We start from the raw sequence: 24654 nt of genomic DNA, 5'->3' as shown, positions 1-24654 counted from the left end.
CCCTTGTTTTTAGCCTTGTGAGAGCCAACCCTACAAACCCAGCCAAGCCCAGTTAGACTTCTCACCTACCGAAATGTGAGTTAACAAATTCTGTTTAAGTCCCCACATTAGTGATTATTGTTATGCATTAGTGGAAAACTGATATAATGATTAACTAATCTCCAAGGATTCTTTCTAAAAGGGAAAGCAGATGGTCATTCTTCCATGCTTCCCAGCAACTTTAGAAGAAAATTTGAACTTAGCACCATGTCCAAGGCCTCAGCCAATTAAGTCACCTTGCTCAAATCAAATGGCGAATTTTCATTCCTTCTATAATCCAGGCATGTGATTGCACAAAACACTCTTGTCCCTTCATGCTTTTAAAATGAAATCTGAACTCTTATCAGTGAGCACCTACATTCTGCTCCTCCTCTCTGCTTCCTGGATTTATCTAGTATCACGTTCCTCTTACTTAGTGTGCTTCCAGCCACCCAGCCACACATGTTTTCTTCATGCAGCCTTTGGACTTCTTCTTCCCTTTGCCTGAAATGCTCTTTTCCAGATCATTGCTTGGCTGGATAATTCTTGTCATTCAGAGATCAACTTAAATGGCACGTTTTCAGAGATGCCCTCCCTGAACACTTAGTCTAAAGGAGCTTTCAAGTCACACTCTCACATCATCCCATTTTACTTTAACCATACCACTTAACTACCGAAATAGTTTCTTGATTATTTATTTACATCTTTCTACTCCAGCCACAACACACATGCACACACACACACACACACACACACACACTAAAATATTGATTCTATGAAAACAAACACCTAGATCATCTTGTTTAATTACTTTCCTATTTTTAGAAAAAAAAAACATATAAAGAGCACTTAGTGTTTGAATGACATTAATTAATATTCTCACCACTGTAGGTACAAGGTTTTAAGTATAGTTTCCCAGTGTCCAACCTGCTCAACCATACATAAGAGGTAGCCACAAAAGAGGTGCTGAGGCGTAAAGCACAAAAAAACACACAGCCCTGTTTTATGACTATGATTTCGTCTTCATAAGAGAGTTATAGAGGTGGTGAGGTGAGTGAGAAGTTTTTTACCTAAACCTATTTCCCCCAGTGCTCAAGAGTACATAATGTATTGCCTTGGTAAAAGGCTTGAACACTCTCATATTAGAACCATGGCACGTATTATATCTGCAGAAAGTTGGGGTGGGGGTTTGTGGCTGATTTATTCAGTAGGATAATATAATTATGCTAATTATTGTCTTATAATAAATTAGTAGCAATAAAATTATGTAATTAAGATGTTGCCAGTACTTTTGGCCTGGCAACCAGAAAGCTGAAATTCACTGAGTAATCTACATAATAGATATATCAAGGAGTATATTTTTCTAAAAGCTTGCCTGACTAATGTTGGCATAGGATTCTTTAGTAAAGATGATATAAATCACTCAAATCATATAATGTGAACTTTAAAACAAACTCAAAAATAAATTAAATCCCAATAATCATAGGATACCAATTACCAAGAAAATCCGTATTTGAAAGGAGATATTTAGCACTTAGGAGTTTGAGGCTCATTGGCATAGGAGTGAAAGGTTTTCCATGGGAAATATTTTGGTGACACATGTCGGCAAAAATGTAACTAACCTCAATCATGGAGTGACATTTTCTAAAGGAAGTCATCTCTGGATCTGGTATTAAACAATCATTGCTACCTACACAGTTTTGCACAAGTTGATTAAATTCCACAAGCCTCAATTTTTACTTCTATAACACACATACAAAATAATAATAATAGCAACGTGCCTTCCCATCTCATCTAACAGCTTGGGGCTCAAATGAAAAAATTAGATAATCTAATATCTTAAGCTGCAATACATTATTAAAAGTGATTTACACATTTTACGTAATAATGCTCTACAGATTTGCTAGGCATTGAGTACCCAAGTGCATCGTAATCTTCTAACTCGTTTATATTTTGTTTTCACAGCATAAATTGCTACAGAAATCTAATAAAAATTAAATAGAAGAAGAGATATATTATGTCTGAACCTGCTGGTTTTTCCTTTATAACCCAGGGACACTGAGGGCCCGGGATCAAAGGCCAATGTGAATTTCTATAGATAGGTTAACGTAGCAGACCTCAATGTTGGAAATGTTCATCTCCCCAAGTTCAAGTCTCCAAAGTAACATATAACTGAAGAACTTCTCCCTGCTCCTGAATGGGCCTTTCGCCGTAAGGTTATATTTGTCCTGTGGCCTTGTGCTTTCCATCCTGACATTCCCTCTCCATGTGGCATTTCTGTCACTGCATCTAAGTCCCGAGAGGCCTAAGCAGCAGCAGTCACAGCTGGCAGGAGTGATTTCTATAAAGCATTTCAGGGGGAAAGGTGCTTCATCCACCTACAATGCTATCATGATCAGTCATCTCAGCAAAATCAGAGTTGAGCCTCCTTCTAGTGTGTCGCCAGCTGCAAACCGCTGATATCCTTTTGATATGGATTTCTTGATTGTTAAACTAGAATAAAATGTATATTGCTTTGATAAAAAATGCATGTGGAAAAGCTTCTTATTTGAAGGATTAAAAATAAAATCTGTTTTTGTTCTAATTTCCTTCTGTTCTATTTGAACAGCAGGAGTGCAGACTTCTTTTTACTATCCTTCTGCTCAGAGCAATGGGATTTTGATATTAAACAAAAGAAGGGATTTACTTCAGATATCCCGGTCCAGGCCAAGGAACCAGAGCTATGAGTCAGTGACATGAAAATTGGACTTTGTTACATGAGATGCAACTCTAGATATTTTTTCCTTAATTGACTCAGTGACTGCAGAAAAGTTCATTTACTGTAATCAATATTACTTTACATTGTGTCTCAATCAAAAACTCCTTTCCCATGGTCAATAGCAATTAGACAGATGGACAGAAAATGGCAGCATCAATGGTGATGAGACTTGAGATTTATCCCTGCTGCTCTTCTTAAAAAAATAAATAAACACATGCCAAGGAAACAGCTTATTGCAGTATATTGAATCTGCACCATTGCAGGGAGGATCTAGAATAGGCTTTGGGGAAAAAGTCAGAAAAATCACACGTCAGGAAGCTGAGATGAAAAAATTTCTCGAAACCTTTATCTGTGATGTCCTCTTAAGTTAGCCAAGATATAATCAACAGGTAAAACACTGAAGCAGAAGACTCAGGAAGGATACAACTGGGATATAAATCGTAACTTCTAGATATTTCCAAGGAAATAGAATAATTTCACTGGAAGAGAATTTAAAGATAGGTGGATCTAGTTTTCATAAAGAACTATGGTTGGCGATCGTTGGAAAGACAATGAAGATAAAAGGAAATTATAGAAGAAGGCATACTCAACAGAGGTGATGAGAAAGGCGTGAGCTTCTATAAAGAAGTGAATGGTTTGTCTGAATAATTATAGGGAAGTATATACCTTCTGCTGGAGGATGTCAACCTGACTATGCTCATGCACATAACACCTCCAACATCTGCTCTGCGATTTGTTTTCTGATTTTTCTCTTTGATCCTTTTTTTAAATCTAGATTGGATGGTTTGGACCAATAGTTTCCAGATGACAGGACTGTAGTGACACAGAGATACAGGTTCCTAAGTGCTGTTAGGTGGGAGGAGCTGAGTCATACAAGGAACAGGACCGGCACTGGAAGCCGGGAAGCAGTAGCAATGCTGCCTGGGGGCTGCAGCGGAGAGGGATGGAGACTAAGGACCAGGTCTCCCCAGCACACCCGAAGTAGCCACATTGGATCAAAGCAAATATGAAAACAAAACTATATGAGCAAATACAAGCTGCATAGATAGTGGTTAATACAGTAGCAATGTCCTGGAACTGGTAATCTATATGAAGTTCATAGGAGAACATCGTTATAACCCAACTGCAGGACATCAAGTCTTGGGGAATATAAAAGAGACACACTTAACCATTACAGCTTCCCAAATTTTCTGGAGATTTCTCTTCATAACAATAGTAGGTCCTCCAAAACAGGAAAAATGGGAGGGAGGGAAGGAAGGAAGGAAGGAAGGAAGGAAGGAAGGAAGGAAGGAAGGAAATACCTGGAAATACCTGAAACACTTCCTGGTTTGAAAAAGTTTTAGGACTATATTGCAAATGCTTTCAAATACTCATGAACATAATCTCCTTTCACACCCCTTAACTTTCTTTGACCATCTATCTTCTGGCTTCTAATCTTATCATTCCTCTCCATCAGGAGAATCTTTTGAAAATGCAATGAATTAGGTAATATCATTCTCCTACCTAAACTCTTTTAACAACTTCCTGTTTTGTTCTGAATCCATTCAAAACTTCCAATGGCCTGGAAGGACCTGCAAGATATGCCCCCTCACCTCTGTAGCTTTGTGCCCTGTTTCTCCCCGTAGCTTTCAGTTCCCAATACAACAAGCACGTCACCTGCAGGCTTAACACATCCATTCCCTTCTATTGAAAACGTTACCTAGTGCCTGGGAGATTCTGAGACTGACTTTTTTTAATGTTTATTTATTCTTAGAGAGAGAGAGAGAGAGAGAGAGAGAGATCATGAGCGGGGGAGGGACAGAGAGACAGAGGGAGACACAGAATCCGAAGCAGGCTCCAGGCTCTGAGCTGTCAGCATAGAGCCCGGCATGGGGCTCAAACTCACAAACCATGAGATCCTAATCTGAGCCAAAGTTGGATGCTTAACTGACTGAGACACCCAGGTGCCCCTGAGACTGACTTTTCTTACCAGATGATTTGTTGAATTTGTATGTCATGAAGAGGGATAGAATTAACCAGAAGCCCTGATAATCTCCCACCATACTTCTTTTATTGTATGCAAATTGGCATTTATGGGTGTCCCACCTTAATTCTTAGTGGTAATAATTCACCAATGAGTATCTGATGAGATTTTAGGAAGCCCTGAAAAGAGGAAAAGAGGGAGACAGATGGAAAACCAACTACTACATGTATAGTGATAAGAATGAAAAATTATCAGGGATTCAGGTAGGAATAATAAGCTAAAAATGGCTAAGGAAAGAGACTGTTGTCTACAGCAGGAGAAACCTGAGGAAGGAAGGAATATGAAATCATGAAAGCAAAGTACCAATGGGTATAAAAAGTGAATGAGAAATTGCTGAATGGGATATAAATAGCCACAGAGAGCGAGGGAATGTAAACAAAGGAGAAAGCCCAGTGAGATATATACTGCTTACTGCTTACATTTTGAATTGACTTTTATGACATCAGAAAAGGAAAATGAGCAAAAGGAACCTTTTTGAAGCTTTTAAAAATTATGATTCTTAAAAACTTGAGTAATTGTGAAATTAACATACAAGCCAAGCTCCCATTGGTCCAAAATTCAACTGCACTAACATTCTTATATTCTAAAGGGGGAAAACAGACACTAGCACTTCAGACAGGTTCATTTCCTTCGATTGTGCTATTTATTCTCTGCAGTGCAATGCCTTTCATAAATGATCTTTTGTCAAAAAATGCTTTATGTGCAATGCACATGCATCTTGTTGAAAATAAAACAATGCTTTTACCATTCTAGCTTCATCCAGACATCTAGTACAAGTCTGCTGTTGTCTTAAGCCATATTGTGTCCCTACCTTCTCACTTAACACAAAGATCCAATTTATAACCACCCAGATAGTCAGGGCCATTTGTCTCTCATGAGGAGGTACACAAATGTGGGAGGCACAAATGGTTTTGCGATGCTTGTCACAGTCCATTGGAAGTTGGAGATGAATCAACAACAAAGAGGACATTTAAATTATTTTGATTTCAATTTACTGCTACACCCACAAGTCTCTCTAAGTAATAGGGCAAATAAATAATCATTCTGTAACAGGAAAACCACCCATCCTTTACAACAACCGAAAGGGCTATAATAATTGCAGGGACTTCCATGGGCCACACTGTGAAGTAAAATCCATCACAAATGGCACTGATACTCCAGGTTCAAAACTGAGCTCAGATGATTTTGTCTTTGGCTGTATTTTTCTACTGAGCCATGAACCAAACAAAAGTTTTGGGATTCTGTTTCTTTCTTTCTAAGGTCTTAGTGAAACAAGATAAACAGAATAGAATTTATACAGTTTCTCAAATGACTTACTTGGAACAAAACTGGAATACAAAAATATTTTAGAAACTGAAATAACATTTTCATTTTAGTACTTCCAATTGTATGCTATGTAATCAGGATATCTTAATAAATACCATTGACCCTTGCACAACATAGGGATTAGGGACACCAAAGCTCTCACAAAGTCAAAAATGTGTGTATAACTTTTGACCCCTCAAAAACTTAATAGTGTTGATAGCCCACTATTGACCAGAATCCTTACCAATAACATACACTGTCAATTAACACATATTTGAATGTTATGTATTATATAATATATTCTTAAAGCAGTATATAATAATAAAGTAAGCTAGAGAAATCAAAATATTATTAAATCATAAGAGAAACTACATTTACAGTACTGTACTTTATTTATCCAAAAAAACCCTACCTGTAAGTAAACCTAAACAGTTCAAACCCACATTGTTCAAGGGTCAACTGTATACACACATAGATGTGTGTGTGTGTGTGTGTGTGTGTGTGTGTGTGTGTACCACATGGATATTAGCTATTTGAAGATTGATTTGGGAGGTATAAATGAGTAACAATATCTTTCTCTTTTTACAACACTGTAGTAAATGAAATAACATGTCAGGAATTTCTTAAAGAGCCTCGTACATTGTAGGTCCTAAATTCCTGCTAGTTCCTTCCCCCTTCTAGATACTGGATTGTTAAGAAAGGGGGTTAAATAAAGTTCACTTGTGCTAATTCTGTCTTCACCAAAATGTTTAAATACCTGCTATGTACGAGAAACCTCTAGATAAAGAATTTTACTTGCTCTTTACAAATGGGCAGGCATTCCCAATTTAGGGGAAAAGAAGGAGAGGCTGAGTAAAACTAACTCATCTCAATGCACACAGCTGAACAGTGGCAAAGGTTGTGGGGATGAAAATCTCTACCCAGGGATTTTGACTCCTCTTACAGGTTGAATTGTTTCCTTCCAAACCGATATGTTGAAGTCTTAACCCCCAAGACCTCAGAATGTCTTATTTAGAAAAAAAGGGGTTGATGAGATCATACTAGAGGGGGATGAGCCCTTAATCCAACACAAGTGGTGTCCTTGTAAGAAGAGAACAGAGACACAAAGAATAAAACATCTATGTGACGATGGAACAGAGATTGGAGTGACACATCTACAAGCAAGGAGCACGGGAATTTCCAGCAAATGCTGGAAGATGCAAAGATGAATTCTCCCTCTACAGATTTCAGACAGAGTATGGCTCTACCAGCGCCTTCATTTCAGACTTCTGGCCTCCAGAACTGTGTGGTTTACCAAAGGATCTGGCATTTACTCTAGAAGTTTAAGCAGGAACAAATGTGTGCCAGGTGAAGTGATTTTTAAGGTCAGATTACCGTTTCATTTCTGTTGGTGGATATGGAGTTGGTAGTGATGGTGTTGTTTGGGTAACCATCAGCTCTCTAGAGTCACCTTAAATTATGGTGAGTTTATTTTAAGGATACACATGGGAATAAATGGACAAGGATGTCAGCCACCTGGCCAAGAGCCAGTAAGACCCAGGCAAAGCCAAAGATCTCTTGAGCCCTCTACCATTAAATCGTATCTGCCTCTCTGTCCGCTTACTTTTCTCCTGACAATTTGGTGATTTCTCCTTATATTTTCTAACACAAACTCTAGGAAAGGAGTCACAATGGCTTACCTAATAGTCATCATTTACATGCGGGCAGTATTTTTCCTACCAAGCCATGTCAGAGGCTACTGGTCTTCATCCTAGTCCATCTTCAAGGCATTTCTGAGGAAAAGATAACAGGTGGGTCAATCCTAGGAGATGCTATTCAGATGACAGGCTTACCAAAGGAAATTTGTAATATAGTTGTCAAGGGTCCTATATGTCTATCTGAATAATTCTCATTTAATTCTTTGGATTGCAATCGAAAGATGCTTTTGCACAGAGAAGTGTCATAATTAGTTTTGCTTTTTAGGAAGACAACAACAGGGCCTGTGAGAAGTAAAGACTGAAACGCATTGAGGCTTGTGGTCAAGAAAGTAGCAAGAGGCTTGGCAAGAGTCTGGGCTAGTTAAGGGCAGAACCCAGTGTTTCTCTACCATCCACCCCTTTGGTGATGATATACCATGTTTGTATACTTGGGGGAAAAAACTCAGAACCCCCAAGAAACTTGTCTTTCCTAATGATTTTCGCAGCTTGAGTTATATAGATTCTTTTTGCTTCAGAAAAGCAAAGCATCAACCAGAACACCCTTCACAAAATGGCTATGTAATAAAGCTTAAGGACAGAGCAAATCCATTTTGCTTTGGGTACAAGACAACCCACATATTATTGTCATCTTCCTTCTGCTTTACTGTTTTTCTTTTAATTAAAATTCAACTTTCTTGGAGTTACAAGGGTTCTAGGTTTCATCACTATCAAGCCACTTTCGAGGAGGGGAGAAGTTGGTTTGGCAAGAGTGGAGGACCAGGATCCCCATATACAATAGGCATAGAGCAGAAAACAAAGTCTAGCATCACCCAGGATTTTTTTTTTAACCTTTCAAACTGTTATTTTATTTATTTTATTTTAAATTTATTTTATTTATTTTTAATTTTTTTCATGTTTATTCAGTTTTGAGAGACAGCAAGCAGGTGTGGGGCAGAGAGAGAGAGAGGGAGATACAGAATCCGAAGTAGGCTCCAGGCTCCGAGCCGTCAGCACAGAGCCTGACACAGGGCTTGAACTCATGAGCTGTGAGATCATGACCTGAGCTGAAGTCAGACGCCCAACTGACTGAGCCACCCAGGCGCCCTGCAAGCTGTTATTTTAAATAAACAAATACCAAGTATTCCCGAGCAATAGGAAAAGCAAAGTAGTTGTTGGGGCTTTTTGGTTCCACTTTTCATCTCTCAGTGAGTTCCCTAATAGTTCCTTTGACAAGTAACATGCTTTTCCTCGTATGATCAAAATCAATGAAGAATAGGCAGTTCTCCTTTCCTTTATCACCCTGCTCTATCTCTGCCGCCCAAGGAGATTGTTTTTTTATTCCCAAATAAAATCATCGAAGGCCACCCACTAAAAAGGAGATGTTTTATACTGAGTAATTATGCCAAGATCATTTCATTAACCCTTCATTACCCTCAAATCTGATTTGACCTTCCCAGAAAAGAACATAATTGAAAATATAGGAAATCTATAGCAGCAAATGACAGAGCTGGAAGAGACATGCTTGCATGGTGTCGGATGGGAAAATGCACCTTGAGGGGTGCCGCCTGACCTTTTCAAGAAATCCACAGTCATAATTTTGTACTAAAAGCATCCTGAGTTTCCAAAGAGACCACAGGAAGAAGAGACGAGGGCAACATGTTATAGTCAGATGCACTCATTCTCTGTTTACACAGAGCGTTTTGTGCAGTTTGTGCAGCAAGTCAGATGGAAAGCCTGGATTCAAATTTCCCAGTGGACAAGTTACCTCCCCCATCACATGTACTCCTGCTTAGTTCCTAAGCCACAGAGGATTGTGAAGATGAAATGTAAGACTGTGGATAACGCTCTAAGAAGAGGGTCTAGCATATGCAGACTCTTGAAAAAATGCTAGTTCTTCAAGGTCAGGTAGGCAAGCCACTTCCCTTGCACTAAAAGGAGTTGTTGACCCTAACGTAGAGCACTTACATTCTTTTGATTAATTTGGTTAGTTGATTTTTGATTTGGGGTAAATATTGAAGTATTTATTTCCTCAATCTCCATTTTGTTGCAATATTACACAACTATTCCTGGCTTCTCCTGTTGTCTTCCAAAGGAAGAACATGTTACCCTCCATTGCATGTCGAGCCACAGGTACAGGACAGGACAGAGATGATGGTTATTTTATCCAACTTTAGAATTCATCAGCCATGGAAGGATTTAGCCATTTATTATGTTGGGAAAGTTTGTTGATAATAGTCAGGCAGACTTGAGTCTAAGCCTTGTTTGTTTAGTAATGTTAATGTACTTATGGGGCGCCTGAGTGACTCAGTAGGTTAAGAGTCCAACTTCAGCTCAGGTCATGATCTCACACTCCATGAGTTTGAACCCCATGTCGGGCTCTGTGCTGACGGCTTGGAGACTGGAACCTGCTTCATTCTGTGTTTTCCTCTCATTTCGCCTCTTCCCCACTTGCGTTCTGTCTCTCTCTCTCTCAAAAAATAAACATTAAAAAAATTAAAATGAAAAAAACATATGTACTTTCCATCTTCATTTATTAGCTGGGAATGATAGAATTTATACATAGTGTTAACAAGAGGATTAAGAACAGCATTTTTAATTTTATTTCATTTCAGACTCACTAGAGAGTTTTAAAAACAACAGAGTTCCTTCATCCAGCTTCCCCTAACGTTAACACCTTGTAACCCAGTATAATTATCAACATCAGGAAATGTACATTGACAATTCAAATTCAGAGATTATTAACTAATCTATAACACATGATTCAAAAGTCATCAATTTTCCTACCTATGTCCTTTTCCTGGTGTAGGATCCAATTCAGGATTCTGTATTACATTTACTCTTCAAATCTACTTAGCGTGCTCCATTTGGTGAGAGTTTCTCAGACTTGGTCTTTCACGACCTTGATTCTTTTGAATAGCATTAATCAGTTAATTTTTAGACTATCCCTCAATTTGAGTCGTCTAATGTTTCCTCATGATTAGATTGTGGTTATACATTTTCAGCAAGAATGCCAAATCTGATGTTGTATTCGTCTCAATGCATCGTAACAGGAGCCCCATGATATTAGTGTGTATTATTACTGGTGATACTAATTTTGATCATTTGGTTAAGGCGGGGGCCCTCATTTTGCCACTGTAAATTTACCCTTTTCCTTTTGTAATTAATATCCTTTTGCTATTATTGTTTATTTTGTAGCTCAGTTACCCAAGACTTGGCCTTGGAAATATGTTATTAGTCCCTGTACTATTTGAGAGTGCTCTCAACTTTTTCAACTTTACCTTACTTTCTCATGCTACAAAGGAGTATTCTGGGCTCAATTTGTATTTTTTTTTCCTGTCCCAGCCTTGAAATCAGTTATTTCTCCAAGGACCCCTGGTCCCTTTTGTTGGAAAAGGGCATTTACAAGTCAATATCTGTATGTATTTGTCCCCTCAGTAGATAGCACTAGGAAATTATATATATATACACTATACTATGGTGTACTATAACATAATTACTAATATTACATAGAATTAATATATAAATGATATTAATGCATTAATATATTAATTGTTTCTAGGTACTCTCAGCAGATAGTGCTAGGAAATTATATATATTATTAATGTATCATATGTAATTAATATATTAATTTTATAATCATTATATGTAAATTATCTATAGATCTTCTGCATTTACACATGTACATTACTATATGTGTCCATCTTTATATTTAAAAGAAAAATACAAGTTCGTGATGATTTCTGTTGTCCTCTAAAGTAGGAACTCCATTCCAGCACCACAGAGTTCAACTTAACATTTTGCCTTTCCTTATTTGTAACTCCCTTTTCGAACAATGAGAAGTGTGGTGCTTGTTAGTTACAATATAACCACTTGTTTGTTCAATCTTTGGATATATACAAAACTGTTTCGGAATTGCTAGACCAATTTCACTCTTGTGAAAACCAAATTTATGAAATAGCAGTATTTGTGTATATTTCTGTCTTTAGTCTTATAGAATATATAATTAAAAAGCTATTTTCCAAATTATTTGAATTAGTTACTTTCTTCCCCTACTTATTTCAGTGCACCTATGTCATTTATTGGTAATACGTTGGGTTCATTTGTTTGTATTCCATTTTGGATTCCTCTGGCAATCTGATTTTCTTTTCCTTCCTTCCTTCCTTCCTTCCTTCCTTCCTTCCTTCCTTCCTTCCTCTCTTTCTCTCTCTCTCTCTCTCATTTTCAGGTATTCTCAAAATGTCAGAACTATAACAAAAACTATACTCAGAGAAGTGCAACTCTCCCCTCATCCTTTTATTCTTTGTACCCCAATCCCACCCTCTGCTCTCCCCCTTTAGGTAACCAGTCTTGCTAGTTTCTGGTGTATCCTTTCTGTATTTATTTTTTGCACAAATGATCAGCTGCATATATATTTTCTTATATCTCTTTCTTTCTTACACAAAAGTAGTATACCATAGGTATTCATATGTTCTTTCCCCCCCTCACTTAACAATCTATTCAAAACATTTCTTTATATCACTTTGCAGAGATCTTTCTCATTGTTTTTGATAACTGCATACTTCTCTATTAGAAGATACACCATAGCTTATTTAATCCCTCTCGTATGCACGGGCATTTAAGATGTTTCCAATATTTTACATTCATAAAGATTAATCTTGTACATATGCCTTTTTGTATTGTTGGAAGTTTTACAATATTTTTAAAGTTTCTGGTAATTGGTAAAAGTCGTGCAAACTTCCAAGCACATAGAAGGCCTAAACTCTCACCTGAGCTACGTTCCAGGGGGAGATTATTACCAGCTGTCCATGTCAGGTGCATAAACAGAAAAAAATGGAGGTGCCTGGGTGGTTTAGTTGGTTAAGCGACCAATCCTGGTTTTGGTTCAGGTCATGATGTCACAGTTGGTGAGTTCAAGTCCTGCACTGGGTTCCATGCTGACAGTGTGGAGCCTGCTTGGGATTCTCTCTCTCCCTCTCTTTCTGCCTCTCCCCTGCTCCTTCTCTCTCTCTCTCTCTGTTTTCTCCCTCTCTCAAAAATAAATAAATATACTTTTTTAAAAATGGGGGGGGGGGAGAAACATCCCCAACTGAGAAAGATTAAAACTCAAGAGGCAATTCAAAGTACTAAATCTATTGAGGAGAACAAAGAGAGCTAAACATGGCCTGGCATAATCAGCAAAGCCAGTTGAATCAGGGTGTTTGAGGAGAAGAACATCAGAGCCAGAAGAGTCTGAGGCCACAGTGAGGAAAGTCCTTTTCAGGGAATGGAGAACAAACTTTTGTTTAAAGTTGATCACAAGGGAAGCAATGATTCTCATTGCAGGAGGCCTGGCTAGTGTGCTCTTTTTTTTTTTTTTTTTTTTTGGAAAAAAAAATCTCCAAACTATTATTGATGGAAATATAATAGATGGAGACTATAGGAAATAAAATAACTTGTTCTCTGTCTGACATTTCTTGTAAATTCGTCTAGGGCTCTCTGACCCACATCCCTCTGTGTGAGAATTCTCCCCTAAGACAATTCTCCAATTTTGTCACTTCGAATTGACGCATATTAAAAAGAATAATTTCTGGCTGTGTGACTGTTCCTTTTAACTTTACCCTGGTTTGCCTTAAGTCAAAAAGATATTAAGACCCCATTAATGTAACAAAGGGAAACAGAAAATTGTTGAAATTATCATTATGGTATGTAAGCATTCCTCTCAGTAGGGGAAAGGGGTGTTTGAGGTACTAAATAAATATATTCATCCTCCATGTCCAAATTCTAAAATAATTGAAAGAAAGATATAGACATCAGAGAGAACCAAACAGTAGCTTTAATACTGAAAAACAAAACAAAAACAAAGAGCAAAGCAAACAAAAAAAATCCAATTTGGAGAATGCGATATAATATCTATGATACAGTGATTTTGTTAATGTTTTATTCCCATCATAGGAGGAAAAAAATCAAATACTTCCCCTGTGGTGGTCTGACTAGCAGAAAATAGAAGCTTCCTGCCTACAGGTTCAGTGTAAAAGTGGAAAGCAGGAGGGTGGAACTGAGCACACTCAGGTACATTTTCCAAATTCATCAATCAGATAAGTTCCTTCATTTCCCACATGCAGACTGATAAAAGGTGGAGGAAGAGGCTCAGGCCCTCTGCACGCATCACTGATGTGATAGTAGTGAGAAAGGCTGTTCTCTAATAGTGCAAACCCATTCACACCATTGGGAAAATAATTCTCAATGCACACACTTTCAAAGGTGAGATAGTAAACCTACTATTAGACTCCAATGCATTTTTCAAAGGCACACTTGCTGCCTTCTGATGCGGCCCTGTGTTAGAGCTCTGAGGTTTAGTGTATATATTTTGGTGGATTGGGACCAACGGGGTCCTGATCTCAGAAGGGTGCTTGGTGGCAAAGCTCTTGGAAAAGGGCCTACAGCTCCTCGTGTGTGATACTTAAACACTCTAGACTCCTACTGCTTCTGTCTGTCATTTTGGGTTTTTTCGGGGGGATTTTTTTCAGTTGATTCTTCGTCTTCTTCTTCTTTATTTTTTTTAATCTGATGCTGCTTTTACATCTTGAATTAATTATTCTTCCAAAGCTCCTTGATTTGTTTGTCTCATGCAGGGAGAAACAGGTACAAGAGTTAATTAAATGTCTTCTTGTCAGACAGCTGATGAAATCTTCAATACCACCGGTTCTGGAGTGTGTGTGTGTGTGTGTGTGTGTGTGTGTGCGCGTGTGTGTGTGTGTATGTTTATGTTCTTAATTTACTCTTCTGCTGGGCAACTGAAAGGCAGTATTCACCTCCTTATTCATTTTAATGTCTGGGTGGACTTTGCCTTGGAAATGACTGGGCCACAGCAGCACAGAGTCAAGGTGGCAGTAGGGGCCTAACTGGGTGATTCATCTGACAGTGCTCATAACTAATTAGAACTGTGTCGTTGCCAAAACCTCTTTCCTTGGCTTTGCACAAAGATGCTGTACCTCTGGATCATTTTCATTGTGTCCTTTGTGCCGATAGGGATGGACACAGTCCATTGCCTACAAGGATATAGGAGGCTGTTGGAGAGAATTGTGTTGCTACAAGAAGAAGAAGATTATTACACGAGCAAACGTCTGGGTGAGGGATAGGCAGTGAGTGATCAGGATCCTGGTGGGGCTTAAACACCATCTAGGAGGAGAGATCACTTTTTTTTTAACTTTATGTGTAGCAAAGAATAATTTCCAGGCTTTTTAATTTATATAAGCACAGATATTATATATTTATTCTAGATTTAAAAAAAATTTTTTAAATAGTATATATGTTGTCATTGGGGTGAGGCTAGATGAAAGGGAAAAAAAATCAGATATAAGATTCTTTGAAATTATCCCTAATGTCATTTAAGAGATGATCTCTTGTCCCTGGAAAGTTAAATTATGGTTTATCACAGTAGTCAGAAGATAGACAGATAGATAGATCGATGCCATGTGCTCTTATTCCTTTTACAGAAGGATATACTTTCTCAAAATCAGTTATTTATTTCCTATTTTGCAATCCCCAAGAAAATGTGCCTTGTATTTCTGCATTTGAATAATGAGGAACATTTCCCCCCCCCCCCTTATAATGAAAGAAATGATAAAATCTTCAGAAATGATAAAATCCATAGCTGCCTTGTCTGGTATCCCTTCCCTCACTCATGCAACAGTATTTTGGGATTTATCATCTACATGTTTTGAAAAATACTTGCCTAAGCTTTATCCTGAGGAGCACACTCCTCTAAAATCACCCCAGATCTCAGACCTTCCATAAATTAACCAAAAGATCACCTGCATCACCAAGCTTTCCCTATTCGTTCCAGCTACAAGCCATCTCTTTGAACTCCAATAATCTATGGCTTGACCTCACCTGTAATACGTTTCGCACGTTGTCTTTGACAAAGCTATTTTTGTCGGCTCCCTATTTTCTTTGGTACGTATATTTCTTAAGCATAGGAACTCTGTCTTAAGTGCACTGTCTACAAACCCAACATCCATTCAACAAGGTCCTGATCTCTTGGGATTTATTTCTAATTGGAAGTGGGGATGAGAAAGATAGAAAAAATAAAGAAGCAAATAAACATATTAGCACACAGCAGTAATTTCTGGGAAAAAAAATAAAATAGGGTGATGACAGAGAATGACCTGAGGCAGAGGGGTTTTATGTGAGGGAAAGCAGGCAGCAGTAGATTGAAGTGGCAGGGAAGGCCAATCTGATGTTGGAGCCAAGGCATGAATGACAAGAAATGATAGAGGATGCCAATATCTGCGATCAGGTGTTTTTAGGGAAGAGAAAGAGAAAGAGCAAGCCCCTTAGGTAGTCACTAGCTGGGGATGCACTATAACCACAATGAAAGCCTGTGTGTGGGTGAAGCTAGGCTTCATTGGACCATGCGCACCAGGGAGCAGAGCATGCAAGCCCGGTGGGCTGTGGGAAGGAGGATCTTAGGCAGAAGGGTTCCACAGCTCGATTTTCATTGTTCAAGATGATTCTGTGTGGAAAAGAAATGTAGGAGAGTCAGAAGGATGGGAGAAAGACTGGTTATGAGGATGAGGCCTCAGTCCAGGTAAGAGTGGATGGGTCTGGGCTAGAGGAGACGAGAGCATCTATCTCTGATCTTTGTTGAACAAATAAATGGGTGATTAAAACAATGCAATGAAGAGGAGGGCATCCTAGAATGAGGAGATGTCTCCATTGTGGAAACCTCCTTTTATAAACAAGGAAAATGTAAAGCAACACTACCTCTAACCCTTACTCTAACCCAAACCCAAACCCTAACCCTACCACAAACTAGAGGGATTAACAGGGGAAATGATACTGGAAAAAAAGGCCTTATTTTCCTTTTAACATTCTGATTGAAGCTTAACAACACTGTACATTTTTAAAACTGAACCAAAGACTCTACACTGCATTGAGAGCAGAAAGTACAAACTCTGTCTCAACTAGCATTCTTCCAAATAAAAGGCTCTCCTTCTCCTGGCCAGAGCAGAACTGAACCAACAAATGGGAATCCAGGCAGGTGCAGTGCTAAATAAATTAGGCCATAAAGTATAGGAACGAGAGCATCGATGTCTTATTATCCTATAATGTCCCTAATTATCTCCATTGTAGGCCCTTGAAACACCCACCTCAGTGCTCCAGTAGGATTCTTTTCTACCCTAATAATCTTGAAATTTTGTGCCATGTCAAAAAAATCCTTTTTCTGTTTACTATGAACTTTGCCACACAAACTGAGTGAAATATTCAGGAAAGCATAGACTGGGTCCTAAAATATCCTTATACTCTCAATGCCTATGATGGTCATGCATAGGTGGTGTTCAGTTAATGTTTGAGGGTGCTAATGATGAAAAATCATTCACCACCCCTTAAGCGACCATTCAGAAACTTGATGGGGGGAAATTACCTGATGAAGATATCCTCACTAGGTAATCTCAGCTCATACCTGGGTGGGGAGTTTTCTCTGTGAGATTTTGTCACTTGCCCTCCTGCTCTGGAATCCTGACTCTTGTCCATTGATCTTATTTATGCTGAGATTTTTGACAATCCCTTGTCTGCCCCAGGGCAGTGACAGGTAGATATGCAAATACTTGGTTCTTTCTTGGGTTGGCACAACTCTTCATTCCTAGAAAGAAAGATGCCATGTCAGTAAAATACATTTTTATTTCCTTTGCATTATCCAGTAAAAATAAGATGAGCCAAACCACGTAACTGCCTTAAAGCTATGGCATTCAGTGACCCTGATCGCTCCTTTGGCCTGAGCTGAATGTGAACAATAACCTCAAGGTCAAGATTTTCATTGGCCCTTCCTAAATGCCTAACCCTCCAATTCCCCCAGGATCTTGAATGTTTGCTTTGCAAATAGAAATGTCAAGAGGTCTATTTATAAATGTGTATTTAGTGACCCAGCAGAAAAAAAATTTGGCCAAGAACCTATTTATTTGGGGAATGGTGCTAGTCTGTGAATCAGCTGGAAGGATGCAGATAAGTATAAAGGACCGTCCTGGTTTCCTAAAAGGCATTGCCCTCTGCCCTCTCTGTCTCACCTTGTCAGCAGGCATGCTGTGCCTTGCTTTGAGTTGCAGGAGGAGCAGCACTGTTTGCTCTGCTTTGGGACAACGTGATGAGAATCAGCCACGAGACAGAGATTTTTAAAGATGTTTTATTAATGTGTCCCTTGACTGTTCATTTGCTAAGGGTTTACAAATGCTTTATCAATTATTAATGGTCTTGATACCTAGCTTTAAAAAAAATCCTTAAAGTTGGGAAAGATATGGGCACTGAATAATTCACACCTACGGCCACTTCTACTAGACTAATGTCTTTTAACAGATAAGGCCAGAGTAATCTGGATTAAATTTATTTATCTCTGGGTCTGTTTCCTTTTCACTCCCCTAAAAATGGAGACTACACCTCGAAGAACAAGGTCTACTATCTGGTTGTTAAAATTGCAACCAGGGAGCCAGGACTTTCGTGGTTTCAAGCTAATGTTTCTCCTGACCTTGGGTAGCAGTTGGAAAACATTTAATAGGTCTCTCTTCTTGACATTTTGAGATTTCTCTGACTTTATTCTGCTACTCATTTCTCAATGAATTATTGAAGATGAATTTAACCAGCCACCCATTAGTTTGCACATTTCCTACTCTTCATATATCACTTGGGACCTGGTTTTTTTCCTTGTAGAGATTGAAACCATGACTGGCTCAGCATCCTGATTCTCAGTAGATGCTTTTCTGATTTCTCACTACTTCACACTTCCTTTGGGTTGCTTTTAACCAAATGTAGTTAGAAATCAAAGAGCACTTTGCATTTCATGCATATGTGTGTGTGTGTCTAAATGTGTGTATTTTTCAAGGTCAAGGTCAAGAAGCACAGCTAGATGAACTTCAAGATAGAAGGCATTTAGAGTGGGAAAGCATTTAGAAAGGGCAACATAAAGTTTGTCAACATGATACCAGCTGGTCAGAGCTCCTTCTTTGAGCTGTGGGTTGTGGGCCTAGGACAACTAACGTAGGTGATATAAATTGGCCTAGACAAACACAACTGGCAAGTCTAAGGTAATGGATTTGTTGTAGGAGATCCAATATGAATGAAAGGACATAGAAACAATACATCTCAGATTGAAGGGAAAAAGTTACAAAACAGACATTCTTGCATCTTAGCTTTTATGTATTAGAATATGATAGGACCCCAGCCAGTAGTTGGGGATGTGAAGAATTTAGATTCAACACGGTTATGTAGGGAACTGGAAAGGGTCCACATAATGTCTTCTGGTTACTAGAGACTGCTCTGAAATTCCTTCCAATAGACTGAAGGAACCTCACAAAGACAGTTCTACATCTGTAAACTTTCGTACCAACTCCAAGGCAAGGCAGAAGGACAGACCTGTGGACTAACTCAGCCACCCAGCTACAACAGACACCTGATATTGGGGCTGAGATTCCAGGACCTCTGTTTCAGGACCAAAGCTGTATTCTTTGCTCTGTTCACCTCATCAAATTCCTCTCCATAGGAAAGCCTGGCCTAATGCTGAAGTTGATCTTTCTGAGTTGGGCCTTGGATTACTGGTTGTTATCTCCAAAGGACTTTATCCCTGCCCTCATTTCTCTACATTTATGCTAACTTTCTGTTAACTCCTTTTCCTTTCTAAGCCTTGAAAACTCTTTTCCAGCATGCCATGTGACTCACAGACTTGGATAGTCAACATTGACTACCTATATGAGTAAACTCCAATCCCAAACTGCAGAGATGATTGGTAACAAATTAAATGCTAAACCCTATCTATGACATGTTGGGGCTGAGACTGCTCCTGTGGGACTGGTTCTGGAAAACAGAGTCCTTTTCAGCCAAGGTCCCCACAGGAAACTGATGGCACACTCAAATTAGGACTTTTCAAGGAGAAGTCATCCTCAAAGGTACTACTTTCAAGGGTATGGAGGGGGAAATCACAAGGCAGACTTTAGTAACCTAGGGCTTAATTCTGAGAAGCCCAAAGATATAAGGTGAACAAATAGTTCCTGAAACCAGAGAGGAGTGTTATGGTGTTATTGCCCTCCTTGAGAGGACTAGTGTTCATGTAGAAGAGCACAGCCACCTTCTGGTCATTGTAGGAAGGAATTTAAGAGAAGTACCCCTGACCCCACCCTCCTCCCTTCTTTGATCTCTAAATGGGATCTCTGTTGGCTGAACCCTCTGAAAGCCAGAAGACATGGGAATCCACTCATGTAGTCCCAGTATCCTTCCTTGCCTCTATGATCATGCTAACCCAACAAGAACATAGAAGTGTGGAGAGTGGATCTGGAGAGGCAAACAAAGGGAGCCAACAAAAATCCAAACCCATAGTTGGATTTATCAATTTATTGATCATGGATAGGAACCAGGAAACTTAAGGGAGAAAAAAACAAAGACTGATATCGGTGTCCATTTACTCGGCACCAAATCATAGTAAGCATAGTCAACACAATAGATGGAAATTAGAATCAGTATCTGTGATGTTTTGAATCAGATGTCATCAAATTGGAACCTGTGAGTCAAATTCAGCCAATGCTTATTTTTTGTAAGTAAATTTTTATTGGATCACAGCCGTACCTATTTGTTTACATATTGTTTGTGGCTGATTTCATGATGCATCTCCAGATGATTAGAGTGGTTGCAACAGAGGTGATATGGCCAACAAAGCCAAACATATAAAATCTGTTGATTTTTGTGGAAAAATTTTGCTGACCTCTATTGTATATCTATCTGCCAAAGTAGAACATGTGAAGTTTACTATATGGTGTTAACCACAATGATACTGAAAAAGTAGTAAGTGGTGGTTTTCTATCCCTTTTCCCCTCTATGTCTAATATATGCTTCTGTGACCCATATACAACACTGGCTTTGTATTCAAATAGATACACTGCAATGAGTCAGTCATGTTTGATTTTACCATAGTTCTCTCTGTTCCCTATCTGGACAACTTTTAAGTAGTGAGTAGATTGGAAGATGTTATGTGTGTTAAGGCAGTATGGCACCCTTCAGAAGCCTATAATAACAACAATGAAAATAATAATGATAAAGAAATACCTACAAACTTTCCTACAGACTAGGCTCTATTCTAAATGCTTTATTTCACATAGAATACATTGTTCAACCTTGAAATAATGTTATGAGTAGATAGTTTTTAATTAACATGTTTACCATTTTATACATGAGGAAATAGAGGTATAGGGGGGTTAAGTAATGGGTCCAAGCTCAAAAAGCTGGTGGGCAACTGAGCTAGAATTCAAAGCCAGGCAGAATTCAAACCCAGAACACAAATCCTCCAAAATTTTTGTTCATATCCCCATATAATGCTTTTGAAGTTTATGATATCCAGAAGGGTCATGAAATAGTATGTTTTTTATAATAGATATGTTTCAGCAAATTGAGAAGTAAAACATACCAAATTAAGATTACCATTTAAAAATATCTTTATAATGTAATTAATACCCAAACTATACCAATTATCTAAATTAAGGACTTAGAATGTATACCTAGAGTTTATATCTTTGAATTATAAAAATAAGCTATTAACTTGGCAAAGAGTGAATGCCTGGGTAATAAAAGTTTCTAGAAAGGAAAAATAGAGCCTAAAAACAGAACGTGCTGAATGTTGTTTTGTTTGTTTGTTCTTTTATCACATTCACTCAATAAAAACATATAGTCAGTAGGGTAGAATATAAATGGACAAGTGAATAAACTGGTGATTAGTTATGTGAAAAAGGAAGGAGAAGTCCCTTGTGGAAATTCACAAGGTATCCCAAACCAATGCACTGGGCTATTCATGGCTTGGTTCATGCAAATTCTTCTCAGGTCTCCATTTCTCCTAAGCTTATTTAGGTTGGAACAAATGATGTACATGTATCATTTTCCTGGAAGCCCTCTCAAAACTGTTTATTGAAAAGCAGTTGCCAAACTTTTCTTTCCAGTATCTGATTTTAATTGGTTCACATCTTATCGTTGAGAAATCAGTTTGTTTGGGGCGCCTGGGTGGCGCAGTCGGTTAAGCGTCCGACTTCAGCCAGGTCACGATCTCGCGGTCTGGGAGTTCGAGCCCCGCGTCAGGCTCTGGGCTGATGGCTCAGAGCCTGGAGCCTGTTTCCGATTCTGTGTCTCCCTCTCTCTCTGCCCCTCCCCCGTTCATGCTCTGTCTCTCTCTGTCCCAAAAATAAATAAACGTTGAAAAAAAAATTAAAAAAAAAAAAAAGAAATCAGTTTGTTTGGAATTTTCAAGATACCTTTTATTCCTGCTCACACAAATAATAATTAATGTGTTTGTGCTGAGGCAGCAACATAAAATATAACTTTTTTCTTACTATTCTGAGATTGCCAGCTGAGTACTGAGAATAAATGATGTACCTTTAAAAATGCCTGCATTTGCAAAGGAATTGTTTTCTGGATGAGATGAATTTTTATTTGTTTGACTTGTATGATCTTTAACATCCGCCGCTCTCATTTTATCACTAAATTATAAAACCTTGCTGGAAATGGTTCCCTAAACAGCGTTCCAGGCCCTGTCCCTGCATCCCAAAAGCACTTCATCTAAAGCACCTTAGAAAGATCCATTCATTCTTTCATTCATTCAGAAAATAATTATTGCATACTCACCATAGCACCGAATAGTCTTTCTGACCCCAGTGACACAAAAATGACAGTGCCTCTTCCCTTGATGAGCTTACTCTCTGGAAGACTTAACAAAAAGAAAAAAAAAAGAAAAAAAAGAAAAAGAAAAAGAAAAAAGGACTCCATGATGTTAAGTACTTACATAGATAGCGGGGGGGGGGGGGGAACTCAGAGAACACAGTGGCTTGTTTGGCCTCAGGGAGTCAAGGAGCAGTTTCACCAGGGAGGTAACATTTAGAGATGTCCAAAGTAAGGCCATTCACCACTTTCTCTAAATTGGAAATGATGTATTTAAAATCAAATGAAAAAAATAGTAAAAATGATTTAAAAAATTTAAAACTCAGAAATATATATTGGGAAAAAGGTTGGTTAAATGAATGGCATCTATATCAGCGGCATTAACCAGAGAGTAGAACTAATTACACAGGGGATCCATGTTATCTAGAAAAATACTTACAACTTTTTTTTTAATGTTTATTTATTTTGAGAGGAGGGGGAGAGAGAGCCCACATGATCAGGGGAGGGGCAGACAGAGGGAGACAGAGGAGCCATAGTGGGCTCTGTGCTGACAGCAGAGAGCCTGGATGCGGGGCTTGAACCCACGAGCTGTGAGATCGTGATCTGAGCTGAAGTCGGATGTTTAACCAACTGAGACACCCAGGTGCCCCTCAGCTTTGTTTTGTTTTATTTTATTTTTTAATTGCTATTTGCAGTTAGTTTTGTCCCAAATCAACGTTATAGGCTGTCTCTGACATGGGCACTGGAAGATGTGAATTGGATGGCAGCTTTCTATTCTATTCCTTGGCTCAATTGTTTATCCCTGGATTCATAACCTTTCTTCATTATGAGAGTCTTTCTTCATCATGAGAGTTTTATAAGAGGTCCTGGTATCCAGTAAAGCAAGAACCCTCCCCACATCCTCAAAAACTCAGAAATTTTTGGCTACTCTTGGCCCTTTGCTCTTCCGAATAAATTTTACAATCATATTATCTTGTCCATATCAAGTCCATAAAAGACTTTTGGGAACTATTTGGAATAGGAACTACATCTATTGGTAAACTTAGTTAGAATTTATATTATCACAGTATTTATTCTCCTCCATGGTAATAATAAGTATTTTCATTTATTTCGATCTTTTAAAACATCTGTAAATACAATTGTGTAATTCTCTTCTTTTCTCTATTCTTCTCTTTGCTTCTCTTCTCTCTAGAATCCTGAAAGTGACCTCAATACACCAGAGATTCTACAAGCACATCTGCTCACCTGATCTCCCACTGTCCAGCTTTCTGTGCATGTCTTGACCCCCTTGAAGTCCAATGCCTGTTGCTCTCCTCTGAAGCCTTCCTGAGAAATTTTATCCCTCTACGATCATTTTCTGGCTCTTTCTCCCTTCCATGCATATTCCCGTTTGACTTCAGTATGTAATTGTTATGAGGCCTTTTCACTGGGCTATACTAGTTTCCTGTAATGTGCTCTATATCTCCACTTAGAGCCATGACTGCTTTCTACTTTGCAATTCTTGCACCGAGCTCAGTAAAGGGCTTGACATTAGTTAGGCTGCCATTCAAAATTGTTTATTAAAGGAACAAAAGGCTTCAACAAAAGATTCTTTTATCCAAAAAGTCTCTTGTGTTTAGAGTCAACGCCACTTCCTGATGGATCGCGAGGGAAGAAAGCCCTCCCCCTCGCTGTTAGCTTCTCTTCCAGGCTTGTCAACGTGGCTTTCTTCACACTAAAGAAAAATAATATATCACTTAGTATCAAACTATTTGCTTTTCAAATTGAATATCTCAGAATAATAAATCATAAAAGAAAGGCCATGAATCAAAAATGCCACCTGAACACATCCTGTATTTTTTTTTCTTCAGCACAGCCTGAAGTGACTGCTATATTAGAATGAATCATCAGATAATCAACACAAAAGGCCTCATTTCAGTTCATTATTCATAGCGGAAGGCTGGCTTTGAGTCCTGATACACTTCAGAACTTTGGTTCACAGAGATAATAAAAACATTCAAAGATATGTCAAACTAACCTGAGTGTTCCCATCTCTGTATAAATGAGATGAGTCCTCCCTAAACTGACCTCAGGTGCGCAAGGCAGCCTCCTCCTCAGTGCACATCCTCTCAGCAACTGCCTTCTTGGCAATGACACCATGGAGGGTGGTCATTCTGAGCCTTGGTTAAGCGGCCCTACTCCTCCCTGAGAGTGCCCTCTTCAAGTCAAGTAAT

The sequence above is a fragment of the Lynx canadensis genome, chromosome B1, assembly GCF_007474595.2.
Source record: "Lynx canadensis isolate LIC74 chromosome B1, mLynCan4.pri.v2, whole genome shotgun sequence".
NCBI lineage: Eukaryota > Metazoa > Chordata > Mammalia > Carnivora > Felidae > Lynx > Lynx canadensis.
Note: the sequence above shows the minus strand (reverse complement) of the source record.